Source organism: Cuculus canorus, chromosome 5 (genome assembly GCF_017976375.1).
Source record: "Cuculus canorus isolate bCucCan1 chromosome 5, bCucCan1.pri, whole genome shotgun sequence".
Classification (NCBI taxonomy): Eukaryota; Metazoa; Chordata; class Aves; order Cuculiformes; family Cuculidae; genus Cuculus; species Cuculus canorus.
The window spans coordinates 4,515,871-4,527,911 of record NC_071405.1 but is presented as its reverse complement, the minus strand read 5'-3'; the positions used below and the strand labels follow the sequence as shown (position 1 = coordinate 4,527,911).

At 50.8% G+C, this 12,041-nt stretch overlaps 1 protein-coding gene across 12 annotated transcripts in view; it reads right to left on the bottom strand.

The window, feature by feature from the left end:
• The window catches only part of KTN1 (kinectin 1), a 91,272-nt gene extending 80,807 nt beyond the window's left edge, over window positions 1–10,465 (bottom strand). For 11 of the 12 annotated variants that reach the window (XM_054067739.1, XM_054067746.1, XM_054067747.1 and 8 more), the window contains exon 1: window positions 10,340–10,465. The gene's annotated coding sequence lies outside the window, so the exon portion shown is untranslated. Of the gene's footprint in view, window positions 1–4,539; window positions 4,656–10,339 lie in introns of those variants that run through there. The other variant, XM_054067742.1, reaches the window with a different exon arrangement.
• Between the last annotated feature and the right edge of the window lie 1,576 nt (window positions 10,466–12,041).

Sequence of the window (12,041 nt, the reverse complement as noted above, 5' to 3'; positions counted from 1 at the left end):
TGAGTTCAAGTCAATAACCCAACATCTCAGAGTTGCCCCCCAAAAGTAGCCTCATAACACACACCCCGCCCCTACGCCCTCAGCCTGACTGATCAGCACAGCACCCATCAGAGCTTGATAACATGCCAGGTTGTTAAGAAGGTCTAAAAATGCTCAGCAACAGAAATGCAGAGTAATTGAGGTCATTCCTCTCATGCTTCTCTGAGTTCTCACTCTCCTCGCTTTGCTGTCCCACAATCTGCTCCTCCTTTGACATATGATGATTGAACAAACACTGCCCTGCAACCAGAGAGATCTGAACTTGCGTGCCTCCAGCTTTGGTTACACCTCAAACCATTACTCGAGTAGCCCGTAATGGGGAGCAGGGATTAAGACATCAACTTTGAAATAGGTACGCCGGACTCAAAGCCAAGAATTTCTTCTTTTGACATACAAATACCATTGAAGAAAGGTAAATTGGGAGATGAAAGGAGGGTGGAAAAGGCAAGCACACAATGGAAATGTCTGACCCAGACTTTTCACAAGCCTTTAAAACTTCTGAAACCCAACCCCTTAGTTAGCATTTTTTACAGGCCTACTTAAACTGCAGACCACATTACACAAGTCCTAATTGTGCCTCAGCAACAACATGCTCCACACCTCCTCAAATCCACATGGTGTACACATCCAAGAATGCGCTGTTTTGGAAGGAACCTTAAAGCCCATCCAGTTCCAACCCCCCTGCCATGGGACACCTCCCACTGGATCAGGTTGCTCAAAGCCCCATCCAAACTGGCCTTGAACACCTCCTGGGACGGGGCAGCCACAACTTCCCTGGGCAATCTGCACCAGGACCTCCCCACCCTCATTACCAAGATTTTTTTCCTGATGTCTAAGCTCAATCCCCCCCTCTCTAATTTAAAGCCACTCCCCCTTACCCCACCACTACACGTCCTTGTAAAAAGCAATCCTCCAGCTTTCCTGAAGCCCCTTTCAGTATTGGAAGCTGCTCTAAGGTCTCCTTGGAGCCTTCTCTTCTCCAGGCTGAACAACCCCAACTCTTTCAGCCACGCCTCAAGTAGGCAGCGTACTGTACCTGTTCCTGCCACTGTTGGCCTGCTGTCCTGCCACCTGTGCAGAGAGCACCTGGCTTCGTTGTGCATCTTCAACTAAGCTCTAACCCAGTAAAAGCTACTTCAAAAAAGAGCCGGTTTTATGCACACAGACACACACTAAGCTGTAAAGAGGTTTACTAAATTTAGCAGGCAACCCAATCCTAGCAGTAGGGGAGCACAGGCTGTTGAGATGGAAGTGACCTTAGGTCAAGGTAACAAGGGAAAGCTGTTGGTTCTCCCCATGGAGCCGCCGTGGGAAAGCCCAGGGCACCCAGTAAAATCCTAGCACAACCTCCACCAACCCTTGTCCTGGTTTGAACCAATTCTCCTCTAACTTTCAGGTTAAACCTTCTCCAAGTGACTGCATTTTCCCAAGAATGTGTTTTTCAGAAGGCATCTGCCTCGCAAAGTGATAACATTTAATATTTATAGTGATTGCCAAGTAACAGGATCATGGCATGCAGAAAGGCTGCTGCTTCTGCTTATTTCTACAGAGATCAAGGCCATTCTTGAGCTGGTGGAATGCCATAAGGCAAAGGGGTGAAAAAGGGTCGCACCACAGGGAGGCGCAGACAGGACAGGTGACCCAAACCTGACCAGGAAGGATTCTATGCCATATACATCACACTCAGCATAAAGCTGAGGGACCACAACGGTGAAGCCTTCTTCTATGGCCAGGACTCTGTCCTCCTACATTCGATCTGTGCATTCCCGAATCCAGTTCCTGTCTGCTCCCGAGTCCAGTCTTGGACTTTCCCTGTGCCTACCCTGAAGCATCTGTGGTGACATGACCATCACCAGAGGACTCAATACTGGGTTTGTAGACACTTCAATATAAATAAAATTAACAAGAAAATAGTAAACTATCTTTTCCTTTTATTGCTATCATTTTGCTACAGCTGTTCTAATTTCCAACCCACAAGTCTCTCTCCCTACCACTATTCCCGTTCCCAGGTGGAAGGAACTGGGATACATCTGCTCCGCGTTTAGCTGTCCACGGGGCCAGGGTAGTAGGGTCTAAACCAAGACAATCCACCCTATAGTTTGGCAGTCTGACAGGCATTGATGCTACCTCTGCTTCTCTTCTGGACACTTGTCATTGTCCATGCTAGGAAAGGCTTGATACCTTCTGAGCAAACATACAATCACAGAATCATGGAAAGGTTTGGGTTGGAAGAGACTTCAAAGCCCCTGCCATGGGCAGAGACACCTCCCACCAGACCAGGCTTCTCAAGGCCCCATCCAACCTGGCCTTGAACACCTCCAGGGATGGGGCAGCCATGACTTTCCTGGGCCACCTGTGCCAGTGCCTCAGGAAAAGCAGCTCCTCAGAGTTTGAACATGAAGAAGCAAAGCTTCGATGGACTTCCACCACCACTGCTGTAAATGCAAAACAGCAGCACAGAGTGAAAAAGCAACACAAGCTTTTATCAGTCCATCACAGCTGAAGCCACAGGAGCTGCCAAAAGGTATTTAAACAAGCAGAGGTGAGGAGGTACGACACGGGATACGGTGTTCACCCGTATACTCCATTCTCTGCCAGCTTCCCAGCACCGCACTCCACCGAGACCTGCAGATGCTGCCTGGTCCAACAGAAGGACGTGCCGAGTCTCGTCAGAGAACAGCAAGATAAAGGAGGCAGAAAATCCCTGCCTAGCCCCAGAGAAAAGGGGCCTTCCTGGCACTCCACCACTAAACTCCCTTCATTTCTCACGCTGAAGACGCCCTGCAAAAGGCCAGCTGGGTGCGATCCGTACCCATGGTGCTGCTCTTGGGTGTACCCAAGGCTGAAACAGAGAAGGGCAGAAGAGATGATGCAACTGGCTTCCCATACCGGGTTTTAGGTCCATGCCCAGCATTAAGGATAAAGGCAATGCCTACATGAAAGCCAAACTGGGATGCTTCCATGCAGCACAAGCAATACCTTAGTGGACAAGGCAGGACTAATCACAGCAACCTTTCAAGCATCACTTTCTGGGACCAGGCTTGGCCTCCCACCCATGCTGCAACAGAGACCCTGAAAGGAAGACGCACACAGGACAGCCTCGGTCATCACAGAACTAGAGGTTCCCACTCACCAGCCAACTGCCAGCCTGGCAAATCCAGACACAAAGAGGACCAAGAGAACAGCAGCTGGTCTGCTGGTATGACCTCTTGGCACCTTCAGCCACAGGTGCTTGGCCTCAGCTTTCCCCTCTGTTCAACAGGAGAGTAAGCGCTTCCATCCTGCCTGTACACCAGGTGAGAGCCTGGCAGAGACATATCCATCCGAGTCAAACGCAAGTCACAGGCTTTAAACACTCCTGCCACCCAATATTTCCACCAGAGGCTCAGGAACCATCCACTTCCTCCAATAAACCAAGCTTTTTTGTTTGTACTCACAAAGTATGGACTTTTCAACTTAAAACCCTGTAGAAAATAGGCTGAGGAAAAAAAAATAGTCGCAGCCAATGGTCAGATTCAACTGGCAATAATAAAATTATCAGCCAAGTGATGTTATAGGCTCTCTTATCAGTCAGTCACAATCCAGTCCAATCCTGGCACACTCCCCTAAAAGCTGCACCTTGTGCAATAGCTTAGTCATCATCTTCCTTGACAGCTACGCACTTGCAAATAGATTACGAGCACATTCACATTTTCCCATGAACATTTCCCACTCCACCCTGCTACAAGCATGACAGGAGCAGGGTGATGCGGAGCAGAGGAGCAGGCAGCTTGCCCCCTCGCAGGGGAGGGGATAACGCTTTTATCTCCTGGACTCAACAACCTCCTTCCTGTGTGGTTGCAGGCAGACAAAAGACACCTTCCCACATCACAGACACAAGGGAGATGTATGAAATCTGTCACATCCCTGAAATACAATACCCTGCTTACCATTTTCGGTCCATACAGGAGGGCATGAAGCATTTCTTCCACAAGAAACCTTCACAGAGTGGGATTTGGAAGCAGAAGAATAAGGAGCCCAAAATAACTCTGGTTCAGTTTATACTGCTCTGGCAGGTGACACGGCTCAAGAAAAGACGGTAACACTGGACCGAGGTACTTCCCCCTCCAAAGGATGAGAACTGGATTGTTTTTGGAAGCGCCATGAATCACTGGCATAAATTTACCAGGCTTTAAGAGTCTTCGACACCCATGTAATTCTGAACTCATGCTTTATTTCCCCTGGGTCATTCAACACACGCTCGAGGAGCTGGACACCAGAGAGGGAGGCTGAGAAGGTTTGCTATTCAATTAATACATGCAATCGGAAAACGAGAACGTGTGTTTTGCTGGACAACATCAACACACCTCTTACGAGACGGAAAAAGCCCTCCCTGATGCTCAATTAAGCCATTCAGCTACAGCTTGAAGGAAACCAGAAGTTTTGCTCTATTTCCTCCACTTTACAGCATACAAGGGCTTAAAGATATTTCCTGCAGCAAGGGAGCGGTTAGCAACGTACCGGCTGTTGGAGAGGAGCACCGATTTGCAGGATTGCCTGGCTGTGAGCAGATCCAGACAGGGCAGCGCAGGCAGCAGGATCAGCCAGGAGGGAGGGTGCCAGATGGGAATGAGCAGAAACCTGCGGAAGTGCCGCTTTCCACGCTTTACTACCAGTAAAAATCCTGCACGCCCAACAGCGGCCAGGAGCTGGTAATGCCAGCGGAGGGCAGTGCTATTTATAATAGGGATTATTAGTGCAAGAAAATGAGTAGCTTGCTCACATTCACATACATTGTCACATACAGACACTTTCTGCCAGTTATAACGCAGCCTCAGTGATCTGCAAGCAAACATGATGCTTCATTTGAAAAAAAAAAAAATGCTGTTCTTCTAAATAAGTCTTCTTGGGAAGAAAAGGGGAAGGAACATGGTCTACTTCTCTTCAGCAACAGGAATTTAGAGCTGTGAATTTTGATAAGCAGCGTAGCCACAAAGCCCTAGGAAAGAACACTGCCAAAAGCAAGGACAGCTGCATGAAACTATTTTCTTTCTGATTAAACCACCAACCTTACAGCTCCTGACTCTCTCCTCTCCCTCCCATCCCCCACACATTGCACAGCAAAATTCAAGGCTCGAAGCTCCTCAACTCCTCCTTTGCATCATAGAGCTGCAAGGAGAGGAGATAATATTCCTTATTTGCGTTAGCAAGAACCAAAGAAGCAGCTTTCCAGAGTTTTCATGTACTTATGTGCAACAGAAACCATTTCTCTTCTTCCCCATTTTCCACAGAATCCAAGACTCAATGGGAAAACAAAATACCTTTAGCTAAATGGGAAGCATTAAAAAGGATCATGCGATTTGCATTCTTTAGCACCTCAGATTACTGCAGTTTCCACAGCCATGACCTCACCTCCCAACTCCCCACCAAGCTTCCATTAAAAGATGCCCACATCCAAGTGGGTTTTGGCATTTCTCATACCAAGACGCTGGAGCATCCGGGCCGATAAGATGGCAAGGCAGTAAAATTGATGTGTTCCCAGGAGATCTCTGTTTAATTTTGCTGCATAGATAGATACTGCACTCAGCTTGCCCTCTGCCCAGTACCTAAATTTAGGGACTGAGCTGACCTGACAGTGGCCCTATAAGCTCATTTATTAAGATTCACTTATTCATTCTAATATAATCTAATTAGACTGCAGCGCTCCTGCACACAGGCAGGGCAACGACCGAGAGAGGACGAGTTCAACCGCGGGGAACCTGGCCCAGATGCTACTTTAGTTCTCACATGGAAGGGGAAAAAAAAAAAAAGCCTTGCAGAGGAATGGCAGGAATTGCGGATGCCTGCATACTGTTTCCCTTCTTGCAGCAACACCTGGATCCACTTTGCTTCTCCTCCACACCAGCTAAAGACCAATTCAGCTGGAAGAAAGAGTCCAGATGAGTGCATGGTGCTTATCAATGCGGGGGCTGCTGCTCTTGCTCCGAACTCACTGGAAATAGCCACCACTATAAAGTGGCACGGAGAAAAATGAGAGAATAAAGAGTATCCCTGGCTCTTAGGCAATGCCCAAACCAGCAGGCCCAGATGTGTTCCCAAACCAGAGAACACAGGCATCAGCCTGAAGAGAGTGCCAACAAGTCTGCATTGTATGAAATCACCTTCAAGGCTCCAATCTGGCAAAAACCAGCAAGTTTTGAAGCTCAGAAGTATCCCTGGCTCCTGCCACCAGTTGTAGCTTGGGAATGCTAACAGGAATAAGCTTTCACATTTCTAAAAACATAAATAAATACCTTTTTTTTTTAAAAAAAAAAAAAAAGGCATTATGTGTTTTATTTGCTTGAACACCTTGTATAACGATGAGAGGCAAAACAGATTCCTGAGAGCCGCGAGCTGGGAGCTCTCCAATCTATCATCTCTGTAGTTTATGCACAGTCATTAACAAGAAGTGATTCGGCTGGGACAGATTTAGCCCAGCAACTCCCTGTCTCGTCAGCCTAAAACAATGACCCGAGGAACGTCAAAGAGTTTGAGTGCTTTGTGCAGTGAGTAGGCCCCCAAAACATTCATTCTTTTAAAAATTAGCACAATCCTGCTGCTTTGCCAACACAGGGCAGGAAATTTAAGAGCTAAAAACATGCATAAGATTCCCTTTATATTAAAAAGGTTGCGAAGGGCAAAGGCAGAAGGTTTTCCCTGACAAGGAAATCCTGAGAATATCAATAAGGGAACAACAGGAGGACAGCCTTTGACTTGTTTAACCTATCAAAGCAAGTGGTCAAGTGGGGATCCAATTGCTCCTTCTAATTACATCAGAGAGGGAAAACAACCTTTCACACCAAATGGCAACGCTCGAACAAAAACAGATTATATGAACCAGCCACAAACAACGCGAGGATGGAAATTCAGCGATTGCTCTGAGACTTGGCTCTCCAATAGCTCTTTTGCAGAGATGGGGAAAAGAACACATCGGTCATGTTTCACCTTCAGTGCAGTTATGAGAGGCATTCACAGGATGGATGGGTGCTATAAACAGGGAAACTAACCTCCATCGGGGCTCTCTTCCGCTCTCAGGTTCTTAGCAGTCTGCTTGCTTCCCTGGCTTTTGGAACAGACAGTTGGAACGAGGAATTCCCCTCCCGTCTTCTGCTTCTTCCCCACACAGGATGGCACGGGGGGCATTCACACTATTTACTCTGGCACATAACCAGAGTATGATCAGGGAACTAAACTTGGGAGCTGAGGCTCTCACAGAGTCAATGGCGAGAGGTGGGTGTCTCGGCAGCAGCCAGGGAAGGGATTAGGAGCAACCAAGTTCGATGCTTAAAATAAAATAAGTGTCCTCTCCCCCCCGCCCATGTCCTTACACAAAGGGTCTTGGCCAAAAACATATTTAATCTATACCCATCACCTCTGAAAATTCAGTTTTTGAAGGGTTTTGTTAACCCTGTGTTTACAGGACCAAGGGCCAAGTAATGATTGGACACTTTTGAGCTGTAACCATCTAATCTCCCAACAGCGAGAGCAGATGACGCAAAGGAAAGCTGTTACACAGCTAACTGAGCAACACCACCGTTTTACACAGGGCTTGAGCAAGATTTTCCCTTTTCTATGAAAAATGAGCAAGTTACCAGGCTAATTTATCTGTAATAAGGGTTTTGAGACAGTGGGGACAAAGGATCATATTAAAAACTGTGTTCTTCATATCCTGCACATACTTCCAAGAGTAGAAAGCATCTTTGTGAGACTGGCTGTATAAGGGGAGAGTGGTGGAGGGGGGAGGAAAATCTAACAAAAAAGGTATTTGCTAATAACTCTAACAGAGAATGAGTGTTTCTGTCCAAACCCCAACCTTTCCCTGCTGCAGTTACACACAAAAGTTATTTTAATCACACTACGCGGAAAGCAGCATCAGCATATGAGGCAAGGGAAAAAATATGTGGTAAAGCAAGTTGCATAGCCTGTTCGCAGGCAGAAATTACAGTGCAGTTACAGGGAAGAGGTCCACCAGGCAGAGAAATGCTTCCAGCCCAAACCAAACGGGAGGACGCGAGCGATCCACCAAGAGAACAGACAGGAGAACTACATGAAAGAAAATAGAACGTGGGAACTGAGTCCCCTTTTAACTTTTGCAGCAATCTATGCAGAATTCCTAGTGAGGGATTTCTGCCTTGTCATACGCAAAGAGATATTAAATGGAACTTGTCGGTTATGTCTGCTAAATACCACGTGTGTGGCGTTGGACAGAGGCGGCAATGGAAACACTAAAGGGAAAAAGAGAATTTTAAACAGGGCTACAGCAGAGCATCAGCTCAGCTCCTCTTCCACCAAGCAAGAAGTTATCTTCTTCACATTTTTCTAACAGCTATCTTAAAGCAGACAGTAAAGAGGGTTATAAATGGACAAGCCTAGCATGCACAGGTGCATCCACATCCCTACGAAGCAGCGTTTGGCACTGCCTAATGCAGAAAAGATGCTATGCTACATTACTAAAAACTACCTACTTAATTAAAATACTTCATCAATTAAAGACAGCCGGGTACAAATGATGCAGCTTTACCACCCTAACTTTTCTTCCCCACATACTATGCTTCCCCCTCCAGAACCCGGATGCCTGAGGAAGGATTCCAGCAGGGAAAAGCCAGGGGTATCCACACATCTAGGAGGCACAAGATGCTTCCAAAACTAAAATACCCTTGACAAACACAACCTACCAACATGGAAAAAGCATCCCTTAACACCACTGTGGGAATACAAAGCTAGGCCAAGGCCACATGAGGCATTGAGCAGCCTTATCCAATGGGAGGTGTCCCTGCCCATGGCAAGAGGTTGGAACTGGATGGGCTTTAAGGTCCCTTCCACCCCAAACCATTCCAGGACTCTGACTCCATGAAAGCGGGCTGTTCCAGTCAGCAAAGCACAGAAGTCTGGGCAGCCTCTAGGTGCTGCAGCACAGGACTCAGGCCCAGCAGCCCCAGGAATTGTAGAACGGTTCAGGTTGGAAGGGACCTTAAAGCCCACCCAGTTCCAAGCCCCTGCCAAGGGCATGGACACCTTCCACTGGATCAGGGTGCTCCAAGCCCCATCCAACCTGGCCTTGAGCACCTGGAGGGATGGGGCAACCAAGACCTTTCTGACCAACCTGTGCCAGGGTCTTCCCACTCCCAGCGTGAAGAATTTCCTTCTAATGTCTAGTCTAAACCCTTCCCCTTCCAATTTAAAGCCATTCCCCCTCATCTTGCTCAAGAGCCCCTCCCCAGCTTTCCTGGAGCCCCTTTCAGTCCGGGAAGCTGCTCTAAGGTCTCCCTGCAGCCTTCTCTTCTCCAAGCTGAAGAACTCCAACTCTCTCAGCCTGTCCTTGAACAGGAGGTGCTCCAGCCCTTGGATCCCCTCCTGGACCTGCTCCAACAGGCATACATACATCCTTCTTACATTGAGGACTCCAGAACTGGACACAGGGCCCCAGCTGAGGTCCCACCAGAGCAGAGGGGCAGAATCCCCTCCCTTGCCCTCCTACTCCCACTGCTTTGAATGCAGCCCAGGATACAGTTCCTTCAATAATCCATGTTCGGGGGCGGGGGGGGGGGGGGGGGGGGGGTAATTGCTACCCGCCTGCCCTTCACGGGCTGTGGCCGGGCCAGCGGGCAGAACGGGACCCACAAGCGTTTCCCTTCCCCGTTCTTAGTTCCTAACGTGCCTTCAGGGGAGATCACAGAATCACAGAATCACCAGGTTGGAAAGGACCCACTGGATCATCGAGTCCAACCATGGATGACGGGCGATGCAACGGGGGGCACTGCTGCCTGACCCCCCGCACGCCATGCAGCCGCCATCCCTGTCCATCCCCCTCAATTCCCACAGCCCTGTGTCCCATGTCACTCCCAATCCCTGCGTTCCATCCCCCTTCATCCTCGCGGCCCCTCATCCTCGCAGCCCTGCGTCTCATCCCCCCCAACACCGCGCACGCCCCCCACCCCTCTGCCCCCGTGTGCCCCATTCCCACGTCCTGCCTCCCATCCTCACACCCTCGTGTCCCCCTCCCCTTGTCCCTCCCATCCTCCTGCGTCCCCACGGTGTCCCATCCCCCCATCCCTTTGCGTCCCCACGGCCCCATCCTCCCCCTATCCCCACACCCCACGTCTCATCTCCTCTCCCCCACCCCTATATCGCAGCGTTCCCCCCCCGTCCCCGCGCCCATCCCTACACCCCCCATTCTCCCCATCCCTCTATCCTAGCGCTCCCCCACAATCCAGCCCCCCCATCCCCCCGTTTTTCCCCCTCACTCCCCCCATCCCCGTGCCCCCCCCACCCCCGGACTCACGGCAGTCCCGGCGGCGCGGAGGGGCCGTTGCGGAGGGGCCGCTGCGGCTGCGCGGGCGACAGGAAGGAGGGGGGGGGGGGAACTGCGCGGCGCCACGTGCGCCCGCCCCCAGCGCTTAAAGGCACCGCGCGGGCACCGGAGGCCCCACAGAGCGCCCCCCACACACCTCCACGCGGGAAGCGGTGGGGATCTTCCCACCCACACCTGCCCCGTACAGAGATCCACAGGGATCTGCCCACCCAGACCTCCTCCATCCATACCGGGATCTCCCCGCCCAGACCTCCACGTGCAAGGGATCCACAGGGATCTCCCCGCCCAGACCTCACCCATGGACACAGAGCGCTCACCCAGACGTCCACATGCACAGGGATCCCAAGGAGATCTTCCCACCCATGGGCAAGGATCACTCACCCAGACCTCCCCCATGCAGGGATCCACAGGGATCTCCCCCCACCCCCCCCCAGACCTCACCCATGGACACAGAACACCTAACCAGACCTCCACATGCACACGGATCCCAAGAGATCTTCTAACCGTGAACAAGGATCACTCACCCAGACCTCCCCCATGCAGGGATCCACAGGGACCTTCCCATTCAGACCTCCACATGCACAGGGGTCCAAAGGGATCTCCCCACCCAGACCTTCACATGCTGGGATTCCCAAAGATACTCAGACCCCAGCCATGGACACAAAGCACCCACCCAAACCTCCACGTGCACAGGGATCCCAAGAGATCTTCCCACCCGTGGGCAAGTATCACTCACCCAGACCTCCTCCATGCAGGAATCCCTGGGGATCTCCCCACCCAGAAGTCACCCATGGACAGGGAGCACCCACCCAGGCCTGCTCCATGCAGGTATCCCCAGGGATCTCCCCACCCAGAAGCCACCCATGGACACGGAGCATCCCACCCAGACCTCCCCCATGCAGGGATCCCCAGGGATCTCCCTACCCAGAAGCCACCCATGGACATGGAACACCCACCCAGGCCTCCCCCATGCAGGGGGGAGATCCTGGGTTTCCCACATGTGTAGGTACATCCAGCCATACATCACTTCCAAGCATGGGGACTCCCTTCCAGGACATCCATGCAGGGATCCCCAGGGATCTCCCCACATACCTGTGGGTACCACAACCCCCTTAGATGTCCACAGGTCCTCGTGCACTCCCTAATTAACCCCTGCATTACCAGCCAGCTCCCACCCCTCCCTACCACCTTTTGGGGAGCTGGCAGGGCAGGCGGCCATGAAGAACACCTCTCCATTTCCAGGGAGTGCCCCTAAATTTCTTTGAATCGCCTTAAACCAGCCTGGATCTGCAGCATGGAGCAGCCCTGCTCGTGTCCCAGGGCCTCCTTCAGCCACAGCCCCACTTGTCTGCAGTCGGAGGGAACTTAACCAGATTTTTTCAGCTCTGACATCTTAAAGTCTTGAGTTTTCCTTCCCTCTGACACGGATCCTTCCTGAAGTGCTCGCGGGGCAGATTTCTTTCTCATTAAACACAGCAGCATGGGCTCAGCGGCTGACCACGGAGCTGTGGGTATCCACACGGATGAAAACTGATGCTCTTTCATAGAGTTACTTGGGGACAACGAAACAGCACAAGAAGCCACCAAGGGCACCCATCCATCTAGGACTCAGAGGCAGGTAACCCCCTTCCTGCTCACTGCTTGCTCCAAAGGGCTCTCAACTGAGAGCTGG